General features: G+C 44.7%; 1 long non-coding RNA gene across 2 annotated transcripts; it reads right to left on the bottom strand.

Annotated features, from left to right (window-relative positions):
• Window positions 1-1759: 1759 nt before the first annotated feature.
• Window positions 1760-16254, bottom strand: LOC106572316 (uncharacterized). Of its 2 annotated transcripts, none has more exons than XR_001321098.2 (3): window positions 16132-16254; window positions 2064-2265; window positions 1760-1819 (listed from the first exon to the last, which is right to left on the bottom strand). It is a non-coding gene; the product is annotated as an uncharacterized lncRNA (long non-coding RNA). The 2 variants fall into 2 exon arrangements; XR_001321097.2 differs by lacking the exon at window positions 16132-16254 and adding an exon at window positions 10223-10503.
• Window positions 16255-24383: the final 8129 nt, after the last annotated feature.

The raw sequence follows: 24383 nt of genomic DNA, 5'->3' as shown, positions 1-24383 counted from the left end.
GGCTCACTTGGTTCCTCCTCTTCAAAACCATATAAGGAACTCTCTCATTCATGTTAATCACATTATTATTAGTAAGTGTGGTTTCCCAGTAAAGGGAAAAGAGATTGGAGATATTCTCTTCACTCAGCATTATGGGTAAAGACCAAAATAAACTGTCTTGGTCTGACAAGCACATTCAATAAGATGCATGCAAAACTGGACATGTGATATGATTGGAAATAGACACTGATGTCATGTGCTAGAAATTCTTGGCTAATGATGCCATGTGTTGATATGATAGGCTAGATGTCAGAATTCAATAAATATGAAATACATTCATCAGTCACTATAGGAATTCAATGATGTGATGGCAACCCAGATTTTATTTCTGGCTTCACAAAGGTTCAGATCATGTATAACGTAGTTGCTTGTCGTGTGGATCTCCATACAACCCCCTGGGGGCCCCCGGTTATGACTGGTTTGGAGTCACCCTGCCTGTTATAAAGGCAGAGCAGCTGCTCCCCCCTCCCGTGCAGCCAAAGATGTAATCTCTCCCTGTGTGGAGAGCTAAGCTGAGCCACTGCACTGTACTGAAACCTGACCTAATGCTTACAGTGAACAGCTGTCCATGCTTAGGCCAAGTTACACCAGGAAAGCATAGTTATACATAACTTGGTGAGGTATACCCGAAACTGGGTGATATTTTTAACAACGGTGGAGTCTCACTTCCCTGATTGCAGCTGCATAGGATCTCATGTAGGTGAGATGCCCAGAAATGTCAGGTATTATTTTGCTTAATAAAACATTTACACACCCTGGTAATATTGTGAGTATAGTGGAGGTGGTTCTCTTGTCAATAATTCAGGGGAGGTGTAACTGAACACCATTACTGTGAGTGATGAGAGGGAATCCCAAGCGCTCTGTGAGTCGTGTGTGTGTGTGTGTGTGTGTGTGTGTGTGTGTGTGTGTGTGTGTGTGTGTGTGTGTGTGTGTGTGTGTGTGTGTGTGTGTGTGTGTGTGTGTGTGTGTGTGCGTGTGTGTGTGTGTATGTGTGTGTGTGTGTGTGTGTGTGCGCACGCAGGGGAGCCCCCTCCCTCTCTGCCTGTTTCTGCAGCAGACCTCACCCATCCGCCAGCCAATGACAGCAGGATGAGATCTTCTCTTACTGGGAACTAACGTCATCGTGGATGCCTGAAGTGTGTGTGTTTATTTATGTGTGTGTGCATATGCGGGGGCTTGCGTGTGTGCGTCTGTGTGCCTGTGAGTACAGTGTCTTCAGCTACTGTCTTTCCGATGAAAGAGTAGAGGCTGATAACTGAAGAAAAGATCATGGAGCTCACTTCAGCCTTAAACTAACCCCTAAGACAGCCTCATTCTAGCTGGTAAATGTGGGACACAAACAGTCTGCTGTTTGCACGATATTATGGAATTTGTGAGTCAATTAAATAACCAATTAATCAAAGTTATCAATCAGTCCTCCTCACCTTTCCCTCACTTATGGAAATACCCGGATGCAATTATTAATATATTGCAATTAAAATGCACCCAAAGTATTACGATATCTACAATGGCATGGGGTTTGAAATTATCATACGAAAACCAACTCCAGCATGCGTCCTAGAGGACTTTTACCAGGTGTCAAGGTAAGACACAAATGCAGACTGTGTGAAGTAACAATTTTTATTGTAACAGGGGCAGGGAAACGACAGGTCAAGGCAGGCAGGGGTCGATAATCCAGAGTAGGAGCAAAGGTACCAGATGGCAGGCAGGCTCAGGGTTAGGGATAGGAAGAGTGGTCAGGCAGGCGCGTACAGGGTCAGGACAGGCAAGGGTCAAAAACCTGGAGGACGAGAAAAAGAGAGACTGGGAAAAGACAGGACCTGACAGGACAAATGCTTGTAAGCTTGACAAACAAGACGAACTGGCCCAGACAGAAAACACAGGTATAAATCCACAGAGGATAATTAGGGAAGATGGGCGACACCTGGGGGAGTGGAGACAAGCACAAAGACAGGTGAAACAGATCAGGGCGTGACAGTACCCCCCCCCAGGGGTGCCACCTGGCGTTCCACCTGGGCGGATACCTGGTTGACTGGTGTGCCGGCGGTGAAAGTCGGCGATGAGGGCCGGGTCCAAGATGTCTTTAGCGGGGACCCAGCACCTCTCCTCCGGACCATAACCCTCCCAGTCAGTCAGGTACTAAACCCCTGCCTCATGGTCGAACCCTCAAGAGGCGTCTCATCATGTACGCTGGCTGGCCATCGATGACACGGGGGAGGGATGGGCCTAGAAACAGAAGACACAGGAAAGGTCGGAAAAATATGGAGGGTTCGTGGTAACAGAGGACGAACAGCAGAGGGGCTAATGATCTTGGAGCGGGGGGAAAGGTCTCGGCCTCCAGGGGTGTAGCCATGGCACTATAGCGGTGTGCCAGCGCCTCAGGCTTGACCTTCTTGGATACCGGTCGGTGCTGCGGAAGCGAAGTGGCCCGGGCCTTGCTGAACCCCTCCCGGAGGTCCTGGTACTCTGCGGAGTAGAGACCCATCCAGCGCTCTAACAGCCATGGGAATGGAGAGGAGTTGAGTGGGGATGCCCAACTCGGACGCCAGGGTAACGTCCATGAGACTCACATCGGCACTCGAGGTGATGAGTACCTGGAGAGACTTAGACTGGTTGCCCCACAGCAGGGTGGCATGGAGAGAGGGGCGAGTAAGGGGAGAAGTACAATTATCTTTAAGACCCACCAGTATACTCACTCCAACGAATGAGCTAGGTCTCTTGAAGGGACAGGTAGACACAAAATGACTGGCAGTACCGCAATACAGACAACTCTGGGTCTCAAGTCTGTGTACGCGTTCGGCTGGAGCTGCATCGGCTCGGGAAGAGGTGAATCGGCAGTCTCCGGAGGCTCTTGGAGGGACTCGGGTAAGCTCGGATCCGTTGGTAGTTCTTGGGCTGCCAGCTCATCCTTTACCTCCTCCGATTATCCATGCAGGAATATGTCGAACAGCGCTTCCGGGTTCCAGGTACCCTCCGCTGCTGGTGTGGGGAAATCCACCATATAGTCTGCCACACTGAGGGTCCCCTGCCAATAGCTGGAGTCCTTTCCAGGCAGCCTCTCTCCCGGACACCGGAACCTCGAAAAACTTTCTCAGACAGCGGATTGTTGCTCCCACACCGCCGTGGCCCAGGCGAGTGCCCTCCCGGACATCAGTGTTATAATGTACGCTATCTTCGAGCGGTCTGAGGGGAACGAAGAAGGCTGCAGCCTGAAAACAAGGGAGCACTGGGAGAGAAAGGCCCGGCAGGTTCTGGAATCTCCATCGTAGCGTTCCAGGGGAGGTAAGAGGGGATCCTGGGAAACCGTGGTGACGCCGCTGCTACCAGCTGGGTTACAGAGGGGCAGGGAGGTTACTGTCATGGTAGGCTGCCTAGTAGGCAACTCCCGGAATTGCTCCCGCAATGCGTCCAAGGCTAGGTCGTGACGTTCGTCCACAGCCTTGAACCCTTCCATCAGACCGCAAAGCAACTCCTCCTGCCTACCAATGGTGGATCCTTGGAGGAGATGGCATTGCGGAGCTGGTCCAAGTCTTCTGGGTCAGTCATGGCCAGTTCGTACTATCAGGTATCAAGGTAAGACCCAAGTGCAGACTGTGTGAAATAACAATGTTTATTGTAACAACAGGGGCAGGGAAATGACAGGTCAAGGCAGGCAGGGGTCGATAATTCAGAGTAGGAGCAAAGGTCCCGGACGGCAGGCAGATTCAGGGTCAGGGTAGGCAGAGGTCAATAATCCAGAGGTGGGGCAAAGGTACAGGATGGCAGGCAGGCTTAGTGTCAGGGACAGGCAAAGTGGTCAGGCAGGCAGGTACAGGGTCAGGACAGGCAAGGGTCAAAAACCAGGAGGACGAGAAAAAGAGAGGCTGGAAAAAATCAGAGCTGACAGGACAAACGCTGGTAAGCTTGACAAACAAGACGAACTGACCCAGACATACAGAAAACGCAGGTATAAATACCCAGAGGATAATTGGGGAAGATGGGTGACACCTGGGGGTGACACCTGGGGGGCGACACAAGGACAGGTGAAATCTATCCTTCTAGAATTTATCCTGCTTGCCCTCTGAGAAATCTTCAAATTCCAGCCTAGCTCTGCATCTCCTCAAACGTGACTCCTTGGACTGTGACTGCCTTCCTCCCTCCCTGTCTGCCTGCCTGTTATTATGGGGGATGGGCAGCAGTGCCAATTGTCAGCCTGTGATTTAGGGCCCGATTCAATCAGCTCAGCTTTCACCGACATCCATGTAGCTGATGTTTTGACTGTGTCGGAGGTGGAACTGCGTTAGAGCTGTCAAATCCACAAGCGGCTCCCAGCATTATACCTAAAGTGGACATTGCCATTGGCTGCACAGAGTTGCATTAAGAGAAATCCCATGCAGCCTTGTTTACAAGTTCGAACACTAAGATGTGCGATGTAATCTAATGTACACTTCGATTAGGCTGATAGAAATCCTCATTATTTGGTTGAATGATTTTCAATTTCGAGGTCATTATTTATTTTCTTTTTTTATTCGAAGATTTTATTTTATATTTTATAAACAATACAAAACATACACATACAAACGACTACATCATACAAACATCACTACATCACACCTGCCTAGACCCACTAGCCCCCACCAATATCTCCAGCGTCCTTATCACTTTCTGCCACATGGCCTCAAACTGCACCATTCTGTTTCTCTCCATCGCCCACACTCTTTAAATTTTTAGACAATAAAGAATTTTGCCTTTCCATTGCATGAACGACAGAAGATTGTCTGATTTCCAGTTTTTGAGTATACATTTTTTTTAAGATAATTGATGAGAAGAGTATTGTTCAACCCATCGGGTATCTACTGCACCCTCATCTGTCATGCCTTGAAATATACAGGAAGACGAATTAAAAGTAAATTTACATTGCAGTACCTCTGACGTCCATCTTTCCAACTCCGCCCATAACTTTTCAATTTTGTAACATTCCTAGAAGGCATTGATTATTGAGTCATTAGTAGTTTTTCACTTTAGACATGACTCTGCCGTTGGGCTGTAGAATTTGTGGATTTTGTCTCTTGTATAATAAATAATAATAACGTTTCATTATTTCTATATAGCCTAAACTTTATCGTTTTGAACTTCTAGCGCGGGTGGGACAAGTGTGGCTGGCTTCGTGACAATAGCGCTGGGAAGTTCATCTCTTATTACTGACTCTTGATCTTTTCGACTCATTCAGTCAAAAGAACGAATCTTTCGACTCATTTCATTTGAGTCAGTAATGCCCAGAGTATGCAGGTACGGCAAATGATGATCCAAAAACTATTGGATCTGTCATTTGTGACTGAGACTTGTAAACGTGTGCTTTAAATAATGTACATGATTTATAGGCATATAAATAAGATTATTTTTCGCTACATTTGAAGCGAGGTCTAGATGTGACCACAACCGGACTAGATGGTGAGGGTGATAAGCTCAATGTTGTTTGAGAACTGTAGCCCCTCAAACAATTAGTTCTCGAGTTTGAGTTTGTTTACCACAGGCTGTGTATGTTTGGTCCTACAAAGCTGTGTCCATCATAACATTCAATTATCAATTGTAATCATTCTTGCACCATCCGATCAACTGTAAGCTCTAAACGTATTTTTTTCTCTATGCTCATGATCTATTTTCCTGCTCCCATTATGACAGACAGTTGGTGGTCGGAGCACGTCTCTGAGGCTGGAGAAGCTGAGCCAGAGGAGCCGGTATTAATCCTGCTGTAGGACTCATTGCGGCCAGCACTATCAGGTCAAACGAACAACTAAAATGAACGAGTCACTCAGAAAAACGAATCATGACTCACAAATCGGTAAAGAACGAATCGTTCGCAAACTGCACATCAGTGCGTCACAACAACAGCAGCTGCTCACTGATTTTACAGCTCCAACGCAATTCCACCTCAGACACTGCCAAAACATCAGCTATGCGGGTGTTGGCTATTGCCGGTTAACACTTGATCTGATTGAATGTAGGCCTAAGTCCTTATTATGTAGCGGTGGTGTAGGGGTGGTAGTGGTGGGTGCCCTAGGGCTCTCTCTCTCTCTCTCTCTCTCTCTCTCTCTCTCTCTCTCTCTCCTCTCTCTCTCTCTCTCTCTCTCTGTCTATCTATCTATCCCTTCCTCTCTCTCCTTCTCTCTCACTCTCTAGCTCTCTCTCACTCACTTACTCTCTCATGCCCAGCCTGAGTGCATGGGAACATGAATGGGGCAAGTCGTTTAGGATAACTAACGATCTGCCTGTGTAGAATTTCATGACATAGGATTTAGCACATGGAGAATGATTTAGATGTTTAATGTAGTTTCTTTTTCAACAGCAAAATTATAGAGCTTGAATTGATTTGAACAAAGTTAGCCTGAACAAGCACATTTTCATTACACTGTCAGCATATACTGTACACTGAGTATACCAAATATTACAGTTGTGTCAAGTTGGCTGGATGTCCTTTGGGTGGGAGACGCTTCTTGACACAGATGGGAAACTGTTGAGCGTTTAACCTGTCTCCTCCCCCTTAATCTACACTGATTGAAGTGACATCAATAAGGTATCATATCTTTCACCTGGATTCGTCTGGTCAGTCTATGTCATGGAAAGAGCAGGTGTTCCTAATGTTGTGTACACTCAGTGTATATACCTTACACCATTGTTGTAAAACCCTTCATGGTTCTGTCTGCTTTATCTTTGTTATTTCAGAACTCTTCACCACGTAGACACACGTAGGGCCATGAATGTGAATGATGAGAACGTTCAGCAGGAATTAAAGTCCGTGTCTGCGTCATCATTCTGCTCAAAACCAGAAGCATCTGCGTCACCACCCCTCAGACTGGGAGGCCCTGGCATTTCCCTGTGATTCAGGTATGTTTTATAACCAAACAGAGTGGCTGTTCCCATGTCTGATGTGCCTCCTTCTGCAGCACCACAGAGTCAACCAGTGGGGCTGTTCCACAGTGTAGCCAACTCTCTCCCTCCGCACCCTCTGTACTGCATCAGCACCACGCACTCTGACGAAAGCAGCTCTCATCCTCTTATCTCTCATCCTCTCTCCACACGAGTCCCGTGGCTACAGGCAGGCAGGGTTGCTACATGCCCCTCTGTTCATTCTCCCCAAACGATAGTAGTTTTTTTGCAGGGTGTTGTTGTGATGAGCTGTAGCCCTAAGTCTGCAGTAACCTCAACATGCACTGAGTGCAGCAAAATCACACATAATCAGCCTCTCTTTGTCACAGTGGAAATGCCTATTTTTTCCACACATCCTCATCGAGCGAGCACACACAACAGAGAGTCACGACTCTTTCATCTCTCTCACTGGATGCTTTCTGCAGACTGTGTTCTCTCACTCAGAAAAAAGATTGACATCTTGCCAGTTCTAGGATTTTAAAATAGTATTTTCTGACAGCATATTCTCAGACTGGATTCTTTCACTTAAAGGGATTCTCCAGTACTTTTGCATACTTTTTAACCAGTAGTTCTGAAACTAGCACCCAGGAGCCAAAAGTGGTCCCCATAAATTGCGCACTACATCACATATGTGTAGATATGTGCACCACGTCATTGCTCTCTCTCTCGCTCTGTTGCATGTGATTCTTGCTAGTTGTCACTCAGATGGTGAGGTGCTGAATCTCATTGGTTGGAACTCAATTGCTAGAGGCCTGGCCCACATGGGGGGAAATGTAGGGAAAATTGCACAGCATCGCTTACAGAAAACAGCTGCTTTCAAACTAGGTATTTTGTGGCTAATTAAGACAGTAATTCTGCTAATAGATTATGCAAGTTTAAACTACACATTGACACATGCAGCCCAAAGTAGGAGGTTTAAAAAGTACTTATTAGTTGCCAAAATACTGGAGCATGTCTTTAATCGAAGTTGCTTTATTGTAACTGCCTTTGAACGCAGTCCCCATCTAGTTGGTAACCTTGACTGAGGGGCAGATCATTGAATAAGTATCACTCTGCATGCCGTGCCATGTGAAGCTGTGCTGTGCACATCTTCAGTGCCTTCAGAAAGTATTCATACCCCTTGACTTATTACACATTTTGTCTACACACTACAAACTACACATAATGACAAAATGAAAACATGTTTCTAGACATTTTAAAAACGTATTTAAAATGAAATACCCCATTTACATAAGTGTTCATAACCTTGAGTCAATACATGTTAGAATTACCTTTGGCAGTGATTACAGCTGTGAGACTTTCTGGGTAAGTCTTTTTTTTTTTGCGAGGCACACCTGGATTGTACAATATTTGTCATGAAGAGGGCATGACAAAACCTTTTCCACTTCAGGAGACTGAAAAGATTCGGCATGGGTCCCCAGATCCTCAAAAAGTTCTACAGCTGCTCCATCGAGAGCATCCTGACTGGTTGCATCACCGCCTGGAATGGTAACTGCTCGGCATCTAAGGCGCTACAGTGGGTAGTGCGTACGGCCCAGTACATCACTGGGGCCAAGCTTCCTGCCATGCAGGACCTGTATAATAGGCGGTGTTAGAGGAAAGCCCATAAAATTGGCAGAGACTCCAGTCACGCAAGTTTTAGACTGTTTTCTCTGCTACCACACGGCAAGCGGTACCGGAGCGCCAAGTCTAGGACCAAAAGGCTCTTTAACAGCTTCTACCCCCAAGCCATTAGACTGCTGAACAATGAATCAAGTGGCCACCAGACTATTTACATTGACCCCCCCCCTCCATTTGTTTTGTTTTGTTTTGTACACTGCTGCTACTCACTGTTTAATATCTATGCATAGTCACTTCACCCCTACCTACAGTGCATGTACAAATTGCCTCAACTAACCTGTACCCCACACATTGACTCCTGTATATACCCTTGTTATTGTTATTTTATTGTTATTCTTCTTTTACTTTAGTTTACTTAGTACATCTTTTCTTAACTCTTCTTGAACTGCACTGTTGGTTAAGGGCTTGTAAGTAAGCATTTCACAGTAAGGTCTTCAGTTGTTGTATTCAGCGCATGTGACAAATACATTTTGATTTGATATTTGCCCATTATTCTTTTCCAAAATTATTCAAGCTCTGTCAAATTGGTTGTTGATCGTTGCTAGACAACCATTTTTAATTCTTGCCATAGAATTTCATGCAGATTTAAGTCAAAACTGTAACTCGGCCACTCAGGAACACTCACTGTATTCTTGGTAAGTAACTCCAGTGTAGACTTAGCCTTGTGTTTTCGGTTATTGTCCTGATGAAAAGTGAATTTATCTCCCAGTTTCTGGTGGAAAGCAGACTGAACCAGGTTTTCCTCTGTGCTTAGCTCCATTCCATGTCTTTTTTATCCTGAAAAACTCTGCAGTCCTTAATGATTACAAGCATACCCATAACATGATGCAACCACCACTATGTTGAAAATATGGAGAGTGGTACTCAGTTATGTGTTGTATTGGATTTCCCCCAAACATAATACTTTGTATTCAGGGCAAAAAGTTAATTTCTTTGCCAATTTCTTTGCAGTATTACTTTAGTGCCATGTTGCAAATAGGATGCATGTTGTGGATTTAAAAAAATGTTGTATAGGCTTCCTTCTTTCCACTCTGTCAATTACAGTAGGTTAGTATTGCGTAATAACTACAATGTTGTTGATCCATCCTCAGTTTTCTCCTATCACAGCCATTAAACTCTGTAACTGTTTTAAAGTTACCGTTTCCTTCCTCCCCGGCAATTGAGTTTGCAAGGATGCCTGTATCTTTGTAGTGACTGGGTGTATTGATACACCATCCCATGTGTAATTAATAACTTATTTTTACCCATCTACCAATAGGTGCCCTACTTTGCGAGGCATTGGAAAAAATCCCAGGTCTTTGTGGTTGAATCTGCGTTTGAAATTCACTGCTCGACTGAGGGACCTTACAAACAATTCTATGTGTGAGGTACAGAGATGAGGTAGTCATTGAAAAATCATGTCCATGCAACTTATTGTGACTTGCTAAGCACATTTTTACTCCTGAACCTATTTAGGCTTGCCATAACAAAGGGGTTGAATACTTATTGACTCGAGACATTTCAGTTTTTCATCAATTTCGAAAAACAGGACAGACAGGACAGACAGGACAGGACAGACAGGACAGACAGGATAGAGAGGACAGACAGGACAGACAGGACAGGACAGACAGGACAGGATTTAAAACAAGAGAAATAGGAGGATCAGATCAGCACTAACCAAACAGCACAGGATGTTCCCATGATGCTGCCTCTCTCCGGTCCCGCGTGACTCCTGGGGTCATGGAGGACTTTCATGGCTGGGCCTTCTGGCCATTTGTGTGAATTCCTAATGAAGCAGGGTTGGGAAGTGCTTCCTGTTGGGTCTGAGGGAGGGAGGGAGAACTGCAGATCTGTCCTGTGGGGCGAGGAGAGAGATAGGAAGTGTGGCATCCTCTGCTGACCTCTGGGCTCCCAGCTGAAGGTCAGAACTGAGAGCAGAGAACTATGTACATCTCTACAGAGGCTAGATAGAAAGGAGATGTAATAGAATGGAAAGAAATAACCAATCATGCCAGAGGCAAAGATGTGATGTGGTCACTGAAGTCTGTCATAATCCTGTGTATGATTAACATCATCTTCATATCAATGGTTAACTTGCAGTAGCAACAACGAGGCTTTATTAACTCACCTACGTTTACGATGAATAAAATAATAATTGATTCACACATAAGCAAAGCATTCAAGTTTTCTCTGACTGACATACAGGTCAAGGTGTGTGTGTGTGTGTGTGTGTGTGTGTGTGTGTGTGTGTGTGTGTGTGTGTGTGTGTGTGTGTGTGTGTGTTGGAGTGTCAGTGTAGTATTTCTGAGTGTATTTGTGTGTATTCATGTGTGATTTCTTCTCCTTCTAGGGGTATGCAATCACATTCACATGTCTGACACCTAACTGCCCAAACAGCATGGCTCAATCCTGCAGGACAGGAGCATCGGAGAGAAACAGGGTGGATTCACTACATTGTCTTCATCTATCTATGGCCATTTTGACTGAATACTTAACTTGATGTTTGATGTGTTTCCAAAAGACAGATCAGATGAGCCCTTTGCCCGACTTGAACCCAAGTCATGTGGCCCATGGCTGACGTGAGCTGAAGTGCTTTAATCAAAGGTGTGTTTTCACTGGATACCTTCCCCCTCTGTCTGTCTCTTCTCTTTAATCCGTCCCAGCAGCTGACAGTGGAGCAGCAGACTCGTTTCTCTCTCGTCCTGGCTCTTAATATGCTTCAGCTGCTGTGTGATAATGGACACACTCCCCAGTGTGGACTTCCTCTGTCACACCACTGATGTTATTAAACCACCAGGCTTTGAAGCCTGACTGAATGTCAGCTAAAACCATCCCTGCATGAGGACATACTTTCAGACAGATAATATAAGGTATCTTAACCGTTATGATTGTTTTTGTCTGAGAAAAATGGGGGGGGGAGATCCCTCATCTCAAATTACTCTGTCTTGAAATTGCAGCGTTCAAAGCCTCTGATGCTCTCCTTTTCTCTCTTTTTTCTCTCTGTCCTTTGGTGTGCCCTGAGCCAGGGGATAATATTACATGCATGGGGCGGCTGCCAGATAGAGCAGGGGAAGGCAGGCAGGGATAAGGTCGCCTATGGATGGTGTGGAGATAACGTGGAGGGGTCCTGCCTGCCTCCGGCAACGTCAACGAACACAAGCGTACTTCAGAGAGCTTAAGTGTATACTCATACACACAAAGACAGCCATATAGCTTCTGGCCTTTTAATGAACCCACCAGCATCTGAAAAGATGAGAGGCTTCATAACAAGGATTAGTGAGTTACTTCATAACCGCAGTATTATTGTCATGTTCGAGGAGATATGGTTCAAAGCGCATTCTCCATTCTCAGTTGGGTAGTGGCAATGCCATGAAATCCTTGTTAATTTTTCTGAAAATTCAATTTTGTGGTCTTCTTGTCCTCTCAGGTTCAATGCAGGCACTTGTCTGACTTCCTCCCTGTATGACAAGCCATCTCGTTAAATCCACTCCTGAGGGAGTGCTCTTGATATCTGTTAGTAGTGAGAGGTCTTAGCCCATTCTGCTGAGATGATGGGTCCATGAAGCTACTGTATGGGTGGTCAGCTCCCCTAGCACTCTGAGAGGATACAGCTCTCAGCACCCTCTGGTCCTGGCCATGTTAAATGGATACTGGTTCAGGAAGTGCAGCTATTGATTGTAGAGGTTTTCATGGTTATTAATAGCCCAGAGGAGATCCTAATGGGACTTCTACATCCTGGGGTTGCTTTATTCATGATACTTTCATTAGATCCATAATGATCCTCTTCCTGTCTGTCTGTCTGTATGTCAGTTTGTCCGTCTGTTGCCTCTGTTCTCCCCACATAATGTTTCTGTCAGTCAGAGTGATGCCACCGCATATCCTGCCAGCAAGCTGAGGCCGGGGAACAATACTCTGATCTGGCAGCTCATGTAATGTCAAATAATTCATAAGCCATTTTTTCATCTTACAAATGTGCTTTTAAAAAGCTTTTTCTTGTCTGCGGTTGCAGTGCGTTAAGGGTTAACGCCTGCACCTCATCTGCTCTGTTTCCTGAGAGACCAGGCTGGCCCAGAGCACGGCCCCAGGCACCGATCCAGTGGTACTGTACACTGCTGTGTGTTACTCCCTGCTGGTTAGGGCTCCTAGCTGCCTGCCATAGCCTACTGCCTTACAACTCCCCACTGCCCAACTGACAGCAGCAGCCAGAGTCTCCTTCATTTCACACCCAGGAATCTTCCTCCTGCCCTAGTGTCCCTCACTACCCACCCACGCATCTTACTGCCTCAGACAGCGTTCTACCCTGGAGCTCAATTCTCACAGAACTTGCTACGGCTTAATGGAGGGTGAATTTACATTGCATCCGTTCTTTATTTTTTCTGGGTTATTTATTTTGTGCTGGGATGGTTGAAAACAGCAATTAATAGAATAGAATATGGAAATGTTCCTGTGAATGTGTTGTGATGACACATAATTAGGACATATCATTACCATGTTATGATAAGCTAGGGAGAGTGTGTTGTCTCTTCTAGCTGTATCCGGTACACTGGGAGGCAAAGGAAGACTAATGTTGCTGAGGGGAGCGTTCTTTGTTTAAAGTGAGTGTCCCATCTCACCCTGCCTATGTAACACGCAGCAGCTGGAAAAGGAAATGTGACTTGTTTTTCCTACATTCTTTGGCTTTGTGCTCCCCAGGAGCCTTCCTGACTAACACAGTCAACAAGCCTTGGTTATTTTTAATGTTAATTTGAGCAAGCCACTCATTTCCTTTCAGCCTGCGGAAGTGAGACATGGTTTTACTGTGCATGAAGATGTTGTAAACACCGTCTTAATCTCTAATCAGTCATCATACTGTGCCCCCACTGTCTTTATCCACATAACAACAATTTTCTGATTCATTTCTATTGGAGGGTTGTAAACTAATCTAATGAATAGTCTCTCTGCTGAACATCTTTCCTCCGTCTCCCTCCACTGTTTTTTCCTCTTCGGCCCTCCATTGTGGAATATTGCTACTATGGCACAGTGCAGGGCCAGTGTGTAACATACCGCTGATATCCTCTTGTTTCAACCCCTGACTCCCTCACCTGGATCTCTGAAGACCAAGCTGGGAGGGAAGGGGAGGGTCTCAGAGTCCATGAAGCCACAGAGGAAAGGAAAGGAGATGGAGCACAGACTGTGTCTATTTTTAGCAGGCCCTGGCAGGCGACTATATATAGAGATAGGGGGTGAGTGGTGGCTGGCTGGCTGGCTGGCTGGCTGGCTGGCTGGCTGCAGGTTGGGGAGGGCTGGGTATAGAGTCATGGAGACGGACAAGCTGACTCTGACTCTGCCCTGGGTCCTGGCCTGGAACACATACTCTATCTGGCTGTTGGGCTTCTGATGCTGTATAGCTGTTGTCATGGTCACCCTGGTGCAATACACTGCAACATAAAACAACACAATGCAACGCAATTATAGGATGGCTGTGAACAGTCTCATCAATACTATCCTGACACATCAACACTTTGTTGAGATCACTACTGAGTGAAGGGACAATACAGAAGAGATTTGAATCCTTTACAATGTTTGTCTTATTAAGTGAACTTAATCATGGTCTGTTACAATTCTGGACTTAGTTTCTGCACAGGTTCCTTTGTTGACATACCAACCGTTGCTGAGCCGGGTTTGTTATGATTCAGCGCGCTGTCTGACTCAAATCACGAGGGGCTGTTTGAGGTTTTGTTGCTGGTTTTTATAACTATGACACCCCGCTGCTGTCATGCCAGTCTCAGCCACGCTGCTGGTTTTCAGTCAGCTGGTGTGATCATCTGTTGTTTCAGGTGCCACATTGTGAGCACAGGAGTGGACAGCTGCACACTTGCCCAGTTAAATCAACGCTCAGACGTCACCGGGCTACATTTGGAGTCTCTCCTACAGCAGGGATATGTGCTCAGAGGGACAGCCCCATCTGGATGGTTTACAACATGGAAAGAGTACCACTTATGGTATCATGAAATAGTTCCAGCAGGGAGCAGCGACTATTACAATACTATACTTGTAATCACATGTTCCAAGGTATTCTAACCATTTGGCAATGTAATGCTGCATTGTATATGCAGAACTCCCCACTGATCATATTGAAAAGGATGATCTCATGAATCCCCTTGGAGCACACAGACAGTCACACTTTTAGTTCCACTGGAGGAACAAAGCAGAGTAGCAGCGGTAATAACAGCCTTTACCTGATCTTTAGCAGCCTACTCTACAGATAGACACCTTGAATTATTCAGCAGATGGGCTGTGTGTGTGTGCGAGTGCGTGTGTGTGCAGGGAAAATGCCATGGCTGAATATCAAATAACACTCCTCATGAGTCCTGCCCCCGGCCTTTTTACATGTGCGCCAAAGGTCTTGTCCTTTTGCATTATGGCACATTCGTCATTTATTAATGAGTTATTTTGGAATAGGAGACCTTCCAACCTGCTCTTGACTTTCGCCGTCGTACATCATGTTTTAAATGCCACATTTATTAGAATTTGTTTTAAAGTTGATGTCTCTACTACATGGTTACATTATTCTGGAGTGGATATTGACTGAAATAAGTGATTTACGTAAACTCAAGGAATCGCCTACAAATATGTTGAGGAATACAAGAGGACTGATAGCTGTTCTCTACGAAACAGAACAGAAAACTGTTATAATCAGCTTTACTGCCTCATAATATCAGATTCTATGGTCATCTTCCTGTAACATATTTTTTAATTCATACTGTTCGGATCATTCCACCATGAAGGAGAAATGCAACTCTGCTGTTCCACCTGCACTGTATCCACACACACACACACACACACACACACACACACACACACACACACACACACACACGCACACACGCACGCACGCACGCACGCACGCACGCACGCACACACGCGCACACACACACACACGCACGCACACGCACGGACACACACGCGCACACACGCGCACACACACGCACACACACAGACAATCTGCAAAAGGTAGATAAGGACACTGCTGTGCTCTGACTGCAGACCATCCTGCACCCTCAAAATACCTGCTAGTTTGGAATCCCCACATGCCTCTCCCTCTCAAACTGCAGCAGATAATAAACAAGCATTCTTTTTTTTAGACAGCCCATTCATGTTACCAGTGGCATTTAGCCTCACAGTGTTTGCTATAGATTCAGTCATCCATGAAATGCATGCCTACAGACTGGCACGGGCACTCTGACACACACTGGCATGCACACATTTACAATAGCTGCCCATAAAATCACTTAAGGATGCACGCTAGCTTCCTGGCATCCACGCACAGAGATGCAGTGAAGAGCGTTTGCACACATGCCCTCACGCAGTGCTCTATTTTCTCTACATGCATCCACACACTCCAATGTGTGTCCAAGTCTCACGGCCTCACCCTGCACTCCATTTAATAAAAGGCACTATTCTCCCAAACACGATCAAAAAGCACAAACCACTCACTTGTTGTTTTGCTCCAGTAGCTTATTAGAGGAGGGTAGGTTTTACACACAAAATAAGTGAGTGGCTTTTTGTTAAGACAAGTAATTTCAGCTGACGCCTGCCAGATCTTACCTCGCCTGGATAGGTATTTTACGTTTCAGCTAACCGCATCAAATGTTAAAGCAATCTGTCAGTCGATGTTGATGACGTGCCATGCAACCATTGGTTGATGCATGCAATGTCTGAGCAGGGAGACACAACCAATGAGTGGGAGTGGAGCATCATAGCTGGAGTGAGTGGGGTTGATTGCGGGAGGGACGGTACGATGGGGGAGGGGACTGGTAGAGCAGCTGCTCCTCAGATATAATTGCCTCAATTAGTTCATAGGGCTGCTACGGCGACAGTGTTTTCCATGTAGCCATGGAAACCTGGCTACGGCGGCTCCCATGGGGAAGCCTGTCTGATGGATTTATGAGTTGGAGGGAATATAGCGGTGTGGCGGTGGGGGTTGTTATGGTTCTAGGGGTCAGACTGTAGGGTTGAACTCATCTTCACGTGGATTGGTTAGTTGAGGCTGGTGACCACTTGACTAAAGACTGGAGTGTAATTAATCTGTCACTTTCCCTGATCTCCGAGATGGATGAGGCTGGCCAGACAGCAGTGTGTGTGTGTGTGTGTGTGTGTGTGTGTGTGTGTGTGTGTGTGTGTGTGTGTGTGTGTGTGTGTGTGTGTGTGTGTGTGTGTGTGTGTGTGTGTGTGTGTGTGTGTGTGTGTGTGTGTGTGTGTGTGTGTGTGTGTGTGTGTTTGTGTTTGTGTTTGTGTGTGAGTGTGTCCACTCAGAAGCTGCCACACACACTCTTTAAACCTGTCACCTCGTCACGGGCCCAGAGGAAACACCTGAAACAGAGAGGTCCCCCTATATTCATTAAATGTTGCTGTTTACAGGGCCAGGTCTGGCATTATTGAGGTTTGGGATTTATTTGTCATCCACGCTGTGGAGTAAATATATGAGGCTGAGCGGAGCAGAAAGCGCTGAGAGAGCGGAGCGTGCTGAGATGAGCTGCAGTACACGCCGGTGACAGAAGCCTTCACCATGCCTAGATGAGAGACTCATCTATAGCCTTCGCCCCTGACAGATCCAGTATATGTCATTCAGCTGTAATATCCTCCCTCATAAAGAGGTCCTGTTCAGCTGATAAAAAAACAGGGCATCGCCCACAGTTATGAAGATAAGGACAAGGTGTGTGAGTGTTCTTGCATGCGTGTGTGCATATGTTTGTGTTTGTGTGTGTGTGTGTGTTTGTGTGAGTGTGTGAGCGCGCATGTAGGTGCTGTGAGTATGTGTTACTGGAGAGAGATACTGTAGGTAGTGTGACAGGTGATGTGATGCAGATCTGGTGGTGGTATTTATAAAGGCCGGTCAATAGAGTCCAGCCTATTGAATGCAGTCTCATGCAGATATGAGGCCCTGTTTCATTCCTTCATAAAATGTCATCTGATGCTGAAAGGTCTCAATCACTGTGACACCACACAGCGGTGCGTTTACACTCGCCAGTGCCAGACACACATAACATTTGAGATGATTTCATACCAGACCTCTTGCAGGTCTTCACCCACGAGTCTTCCAAGATTGGAGATATACGACTGCCCACAGGGCAAAAACTGGTTGAATCAATGTTGTTTCCACGTCATTTCAACAACAGCAAAAACTATATCAAGATGTTGAATCAACGTGGAAAACTGATTGGATTTGCAAAAAGACGACATCATAAGGGAATTTCATATTTTTTTCACCCAACTTTTAGCCTAAATCCAACGACATGGTGACATTAGTTGTTGATTTCACAGTTGTTGAGAACTCAACCAAATGTAAATCAAGACGTTGAACTGACTAGACGTTGAACTGACTAGACGTTGAACTGACTAGACGTTGAACTGACTAGACGTTGAACTGACTAGACGTTGAACTGACTAGACGTTGAACTGAGACATGGAACTGACTAGACGTTGAACTGACTAGACGTTGAACTGACTAGACGTTGAACTGACTAGACGTTGAACTGACTAGACGTTGAACTGACTAGACGTTGAACTGACTAGACGTTGAACTGACTAGACGTTGAACTGACTAGACGTTGAACTGACGGGTGGGTACTGAGAATATTGAGTGAGTTGTTACTGTAGATTTAGTGCTTCATTAGAATTTAATGGCCACAAATGATCAACACACAGCTCATATTTTTTGCAATGTGAGTTCCAAGATCAGAAAAAGATCACGAACTGAAGAATAGCCTTGCAATATAAATGCATGGGCATCATAAGCCATTTAAAGCTGTAATCATTAATTGGTGAAACTGACATGTCCGTTTGAGATATTCAACAAAAAAGAAGTTACTGCAAACAACGAACACTGTTTTTTGCCTCTGACGTCATTGCATATTCGATAAAAAAGACAAATATTTATTGCAAAAAATGTTTACCACGCTGCCGGACGCTCCTCACCTCCATTTCATCAGCAAAACAAAAACAATAACAAAGGTGCTGGGGGGCGAACAGTGGCGCTCTTTCCCCTAATCTGGATTCAGTCTTTAACGGTCCAATACAGATGTTTTTATCTCAATATCAAATCATTTCCGGGTAACAATTAAGTACATTACTGCAATTGTTTTCAATTAAAATGGTAAAGAATAAAGAACAATTTCTCATGCAAGAATTTTGCTAGGAGTGGTCTTAGTGGGGAGGGGAAAGCTGAAATCTACCTCATTTTGACAGAGAGGTTTGGAACTCTCTTTCTTATTGGTCTATTGACTAATTTACCGCCTGTTGATGTCAGCAGGCAGGCCAGAACTCCATCCCACCAAAACAGGCTGAAGTTTCAGGCAGTTTTCTAAAACTGCTCTTACACTAAAAGGGCATTATCATAATTTTCACAATTTCACAGTATTATTCCAACCTCGTAGTGTGGAAATATATATATAACACACAGGGAAAATCACGTTTTGACTGCACTGGTCCTTTAAGTGAAGTCAAATTTGTATTCCTGAGTGGATGTATCTTTTATAGGCTAGCTAATCTCTCTGTCCTCTCTCCCTAGGACCATGATGCTCCTGCTCTGGGAGTGAGGGATAAACGGAACTATATGAAACAAGGGACACATTTTGTTCTATCACAACTGCCCTCATTTTTATCACCACCCGCTTCTCCCTGTTCCCGTAAAGAATGTAACACCTCATCAAATAGGTATTTTTAGTCAGGAGGTCAATAGACGGACTGCAACACATGAACAAAAGGTCCCTGAGATAGCGTACATTATAAGCAAGCACAGACTGTGGTAGATTGTGTTGAATCTACTGTAGGTAAATCTAGAGCTGAATCCCCAGGAATTGCTATTTTTCTGGTGTTTCCATCTTCAGTGTTACTAAACAGAGCATATTATTCCTGAATCATTGCCTTGTTCCATTAATTATGATCAATAATGCTTCTCTGACCATTAATCACTCACATGCCCATTTCTAACATCACCCCCCCATCCAACCACCCTCTTCCATAGCCTTCACCCCAACCCCCATTCCTCTTATTATAAGCACCCCAACCCATAGAATTACATATATGCCCCAACTCCCTTATTTTCAAGTTTTCTACTCCGCTAGCCAGCACCTCGCCTTAATAGGTGTGCGTTTCTTTTTCTTCTAGACCAACCCCCATATCTCCCATACATACACCTTCCTCAATCTTTCTCCTCACTCCTCTCAAGGACTCTCCATCCGTTGCTCATCACTCCCCATTGCATGCATTTGTATCAAAGTCTATCTGACTAATCATGCGTTGTGTTCCTACTCAGATCCGGATTGCTTTGGCATGAAATGCAATTTCTAGATATTGCCAATACTACTCAATCCAAAACTACAATGCTACTCTCTAGCGTATGTTAGAGTATCCTTGCACGGTTTTCCTTGAGTCCTGTCTCAAAAGGCCTTATAATTTCCTTATTGCATTTGGTTGAGTTTAGTTGATGGATGGACTCAGCTTATTTATTTCCCCCAAAAGTAATTACATTAAACAGGGGTTCCTTTCTCTCCCGCCTGCATGGAGGACATGGGAACCTCTTCATTTGTCAATTTCAAGGCTTTAAAATGACTAGTCACTCCAACATTTAAATTAACAATCTCAATAATGACCAAAGCAGCTGACATGCCTCTCTCAGTCTATCAGTTGGAGTTGGAATGCATGGTGTATGCCACAGAAGAACTGACATGGCCATAAATGTTTTGCTTCTGATTCATTAGGCAGATTGCTGGGTTGAGATGTTAAGTTTAGAAAAAATGACATTCTAGGGCTTCTGTAAAATTAAGTGAGTTTTGTTGAAAAATGTGTCTTATCAGCAAACACATCGTGCACTTGTGTGTCAGTTTCCATTCAATTGGAGATCAAATTTCCATGTGAATATTCAAAAATGACGTAGTGCACATAAAAATGACTGTTGTGGTTAAATTCCCATATACTGAATAAAAAAATACAATTTCAATTATTTTCAACTCCACTGATGGTTTTGTCACAAAAATAATGTGAGTTATATAGCGAATGTGCAGACTCTGCTCTTGGCAAATGCGCTCTAGCCAACAGTTCAACAATAAAGTGCAGGTATAGCCTACATGATGAGATTATAATCGAAAAAAAGAGCGCAAAATGATTTATTTGCCAAACGGCAGCCATCATTGTCATGTCACCAGAAATAGACCCTCGATTCTTATTGTAAAGGGGCATCAAGCTCATCACCGTGCGCTTTCACCACCCTGTGAAGTTCATCATCATTTATTTAATCTGTCGCCTAATAAACTGCATGTTTTCTCCCAATTTTACTTCGATATGATGGTTATTATATCAATATTGGCACATAAATGCGTTTCCACCGCCATTTTTCGCATAATTAATTTTACAAACACAAAAAGATACCACATTGTCTAGCGTATTTTATGTTGTCGACATTTAGAAAGTTTACCAATCAATGTACTGTTTCCATCAGGCCTGTCATGACATTTTTTATCTGACGTACTTTACTGGCATAAACAGTTTGGATGGAAACCTGGTTATAGAGCTTGATGGATGAAGGTCCCGGTTCATTTATTCCAGAAAATAACCTAACATTTTACAACAGAAAATGTATAATAATTCAAAGCATACACTGGATAATGACTATATTTGGGGAATATCCACTTGATTGTATATTCTGAGGCATGTGTGTGTAACAATTATATTGAAAATATTATATTGGCAACATAACATTGCAAATGTATAACCGAAAGTTCATGATTAAAAAAGATATACTCTATATATCTAAATTCCAAATCTGCATACTCTAACTAGACTCCATTTTTCTACAACTCCTCCAGAATGTCATGAATGGAGTATGATGTTGTGGGCGGTTGGGCAGGTGAATTCTCTATATGACTGCCACAGTTGCTGACACCTACAGTCTCCATCCACTCCCTGTCCCTGGCATACCTGCTGGGCATGCAGCACTCGCTTCATTATTCCCTGATCCGGAACAGGCTGCTCTGCTCTGAGTTGTGCTGTGGTGGCAGTCAGAGGGCACACAGGGGACTGGGGAGGGTACAGGCCAGGGCCTGCCCCGCTCTGAGGGAGGACCGTGGTCTAATCGGAGAAGATCGCGACAGTGGTCATCGCTGAATGAGAGAAGGCAGATAGAGTTTCCCAGCGGAGCTGACGGCAGGAGAAAAAAGCACTGCCGCAGCCCCCTCCGCACCCTACCTGCTGGGAAGAGCGTGCACCCACTTCAGAGGCAAGCTGTCTCTCTCTCTGACATTCACACTCCGCCTTTGGGCGCACTGCTGTGTACTGATTTCACCGCTGTCAATTCACATTGCATCGTTCCTTTCAGCCGCACGGAAAGAGCCTCCCCTAACATTGTCCTGGTGACTTACAGTATATACAATCTGAGACAGGGCATTTATTCAACCCCCCCCCCCCCCCACTCCTCCCTGATAGACCGTTCTACATATACAAGATAATTTGCTGCTCTATTCACCAGCAGCTAAAGATTAGCCTTGAGGCTAGCTTTAGGCATGGTTGTGTGTTTTACCTAGATTAGTCTCCTCTGCCAACTGGAACATGGTATGTTACGTAGGAAATAACACTGACAGATTGGACAGCTCAAGTGGTAGGAGGTGAGGAGATTAAAAAGAGTGCAGGTACCTAGTCATGCCTGTCTCTAAGTGTAGGTGAATGCTACATCTGCACTATTACTGCTTTTCCCCAGGGTTGGATATGTTTGATGCATATTACTTTTCACATATTCATGGGAATCCTATGTTCCAGATGAGTTACATGGATGATCAACACTCTCTCATACCCCAAAAAGATAGCAGGGGTGATGCACTGACAACATGTACAACGGCAACAGTAGTACAAATTAAAGCTGCTGGGGTCTAAGGGATTTCATGGAAGCAGGTGTGTTGTTCTGGTAACTAGCTGCCTGGTTGGTTGCTGGAGAGTTGCTGAAGAACAAGTAGCCACCTGAGGCCAGATGCATATGGCTCACCCATCCCTCTGTTCTTTCCACAACACAGTACATCAGCTGACCAGGAAAAGCCTTTTATCCCTTCTTTCTTATCAACCCGTTGCTCCTCTCAGGAGGAATACTATCAATACTCCCATACAGAATATCGCCAGAGCGACAATTTGATGACTGTTTCTTAGCTTGTATACAAGATACCACTCATGATAGTTATAACTGCCTTTTCCTCCCTATTGTGGCCCTTATGCCCTGGTCCATTTCTGCCAGTTAATATACCTTGCTGCTTTGACACAACACATGTCTGACTATCTATAATTTATGGCAGAGAAGAAGCTTTGATCTCTAAGGGATGCAAAGGGCACCGGGTCATAAACGTCCCTCCATTTAAATGGCAGCTTTAACTCGGTCTCAAAAAGAAACAAAAGGCAAAGTCGGTGTGCTCAGCCTGCTCAGCCCTCTGGTTCATTTAACCCCTATGAAGAGACTCCGGAGCCCAGCAGAGCTGCACCATGCTGATAACGACAGACAGGGTGTGTGCTGCCTCTGTACGTGTGTGTGTGTGTGTGTGTGTGTGTGTGTGTGTGTGTGTGTGTGTGTGTGTGTGTGTGTGTGTGTGTGTGTGTGTGTGTGTGTGTGTGTGTGTGTGTGGCTATGGATCTGTGGCTAGGTGGTTAGTTGGAGTCTGAATGAGAATCCTAGCATGGATCAGTCATGAGAAGGACAATGAGAAGGACAAGGCCAGGAGGGAGCTTCTGACGCCATGGCTGTTGTAAAGAGCACCTCTTGCTGATGTAACAGGCTATTCATTCTTTCACTGTACAGAAAGAGCACAGACTAGATATGTCCTACTCCTGCCCACACACCATATACAAGGTGATCCGGGAGAGCTATCCTTGGTCCTGAAGCAAGAACTTTGCTGTGATATAAAGGATTGTTTTATTGGGCTATTAAAATAGTATTTTTATTTAAAGTTAGATTCCTAGAAAATTACATGACTATAACACACACACACACAAACGCACACACTTGCACACACACACACAAATAAACAAACATGCATTTAACTCCAAGACACTAATTATATTTGTTAAGCTCAGAGGAATTTGTGTCATCTTAAACATTTCTTCCTGCTACATTATTCAAACCATGCGCAATCCACCAAATATGGTCATTGGATAAGAAAACGTCCTCAAGCTAAACTGGCCTCTTTTGAATTCAACTGTGTTTTTAAAATGGGAGGGGAAGATGATATCAAATTACACCATACTAGCTACACAAATCATATTATGAGGTTCGTAGCATCAGGTGGGATATTTTGAGCGCTGTAATGCTTTCATATATAATATCATTGCTTTTAAACAAGATCAAATCAGACAAAATATGGACTATGGGAAAATCTCATAAGAGATTGACATGTAGAAGCAGTTACATGCATGATCAAAAACACCAGTTTCAGCATGGTGGGTCTAAACATTCTGCCTTGGTGTTTCAATCATCTCTCCCAGTACTATGATAGATTATGTTGGACAATGAGTTTTCCATGATTACTGGTTGCAGTCAGGCTGATCCAGTGAAATCTGATCTCAATACATATAGTATGCTCGCTAAATCACCTTAGATAGTGTTATCGTGGACCCCATGATGCATGGAGATGTAACTGTGTTGTTGATTGCTAAACGACTGGTGGAGGCTTTAAGTTACCGCCTCGTCCATCTACAATCTACAACACATGGAAGCTGACATAGAGTCTTGAGGAGCTGTGAATGAACAGCTGTGTGAGGGGAATCCCTGCATGGGTTAATTAACAATAGGAATCGCCTGTCTGCCAGAATCTCGATCAGTCAGCCAG

Source organism: Salmo salar, chromosome ssa15 (genome assembly GCF_905237065.1).
Source record: "Salmo salar chromosome ssa15, Ssal_v3.1, whole genome shotgun sequence".
Classification (NCBI taxonomy): Eukaryota; Metazoa; Chordata; class Actinopteri; order Salmoniformes; family Salmonidae; genus Salmo; species Salmo salar.
The sequence above is the reverse complement of the archived record's forward strand: the minus strand, read 5'-3'. Positions and strand labels throughout refer to the sequence as shown.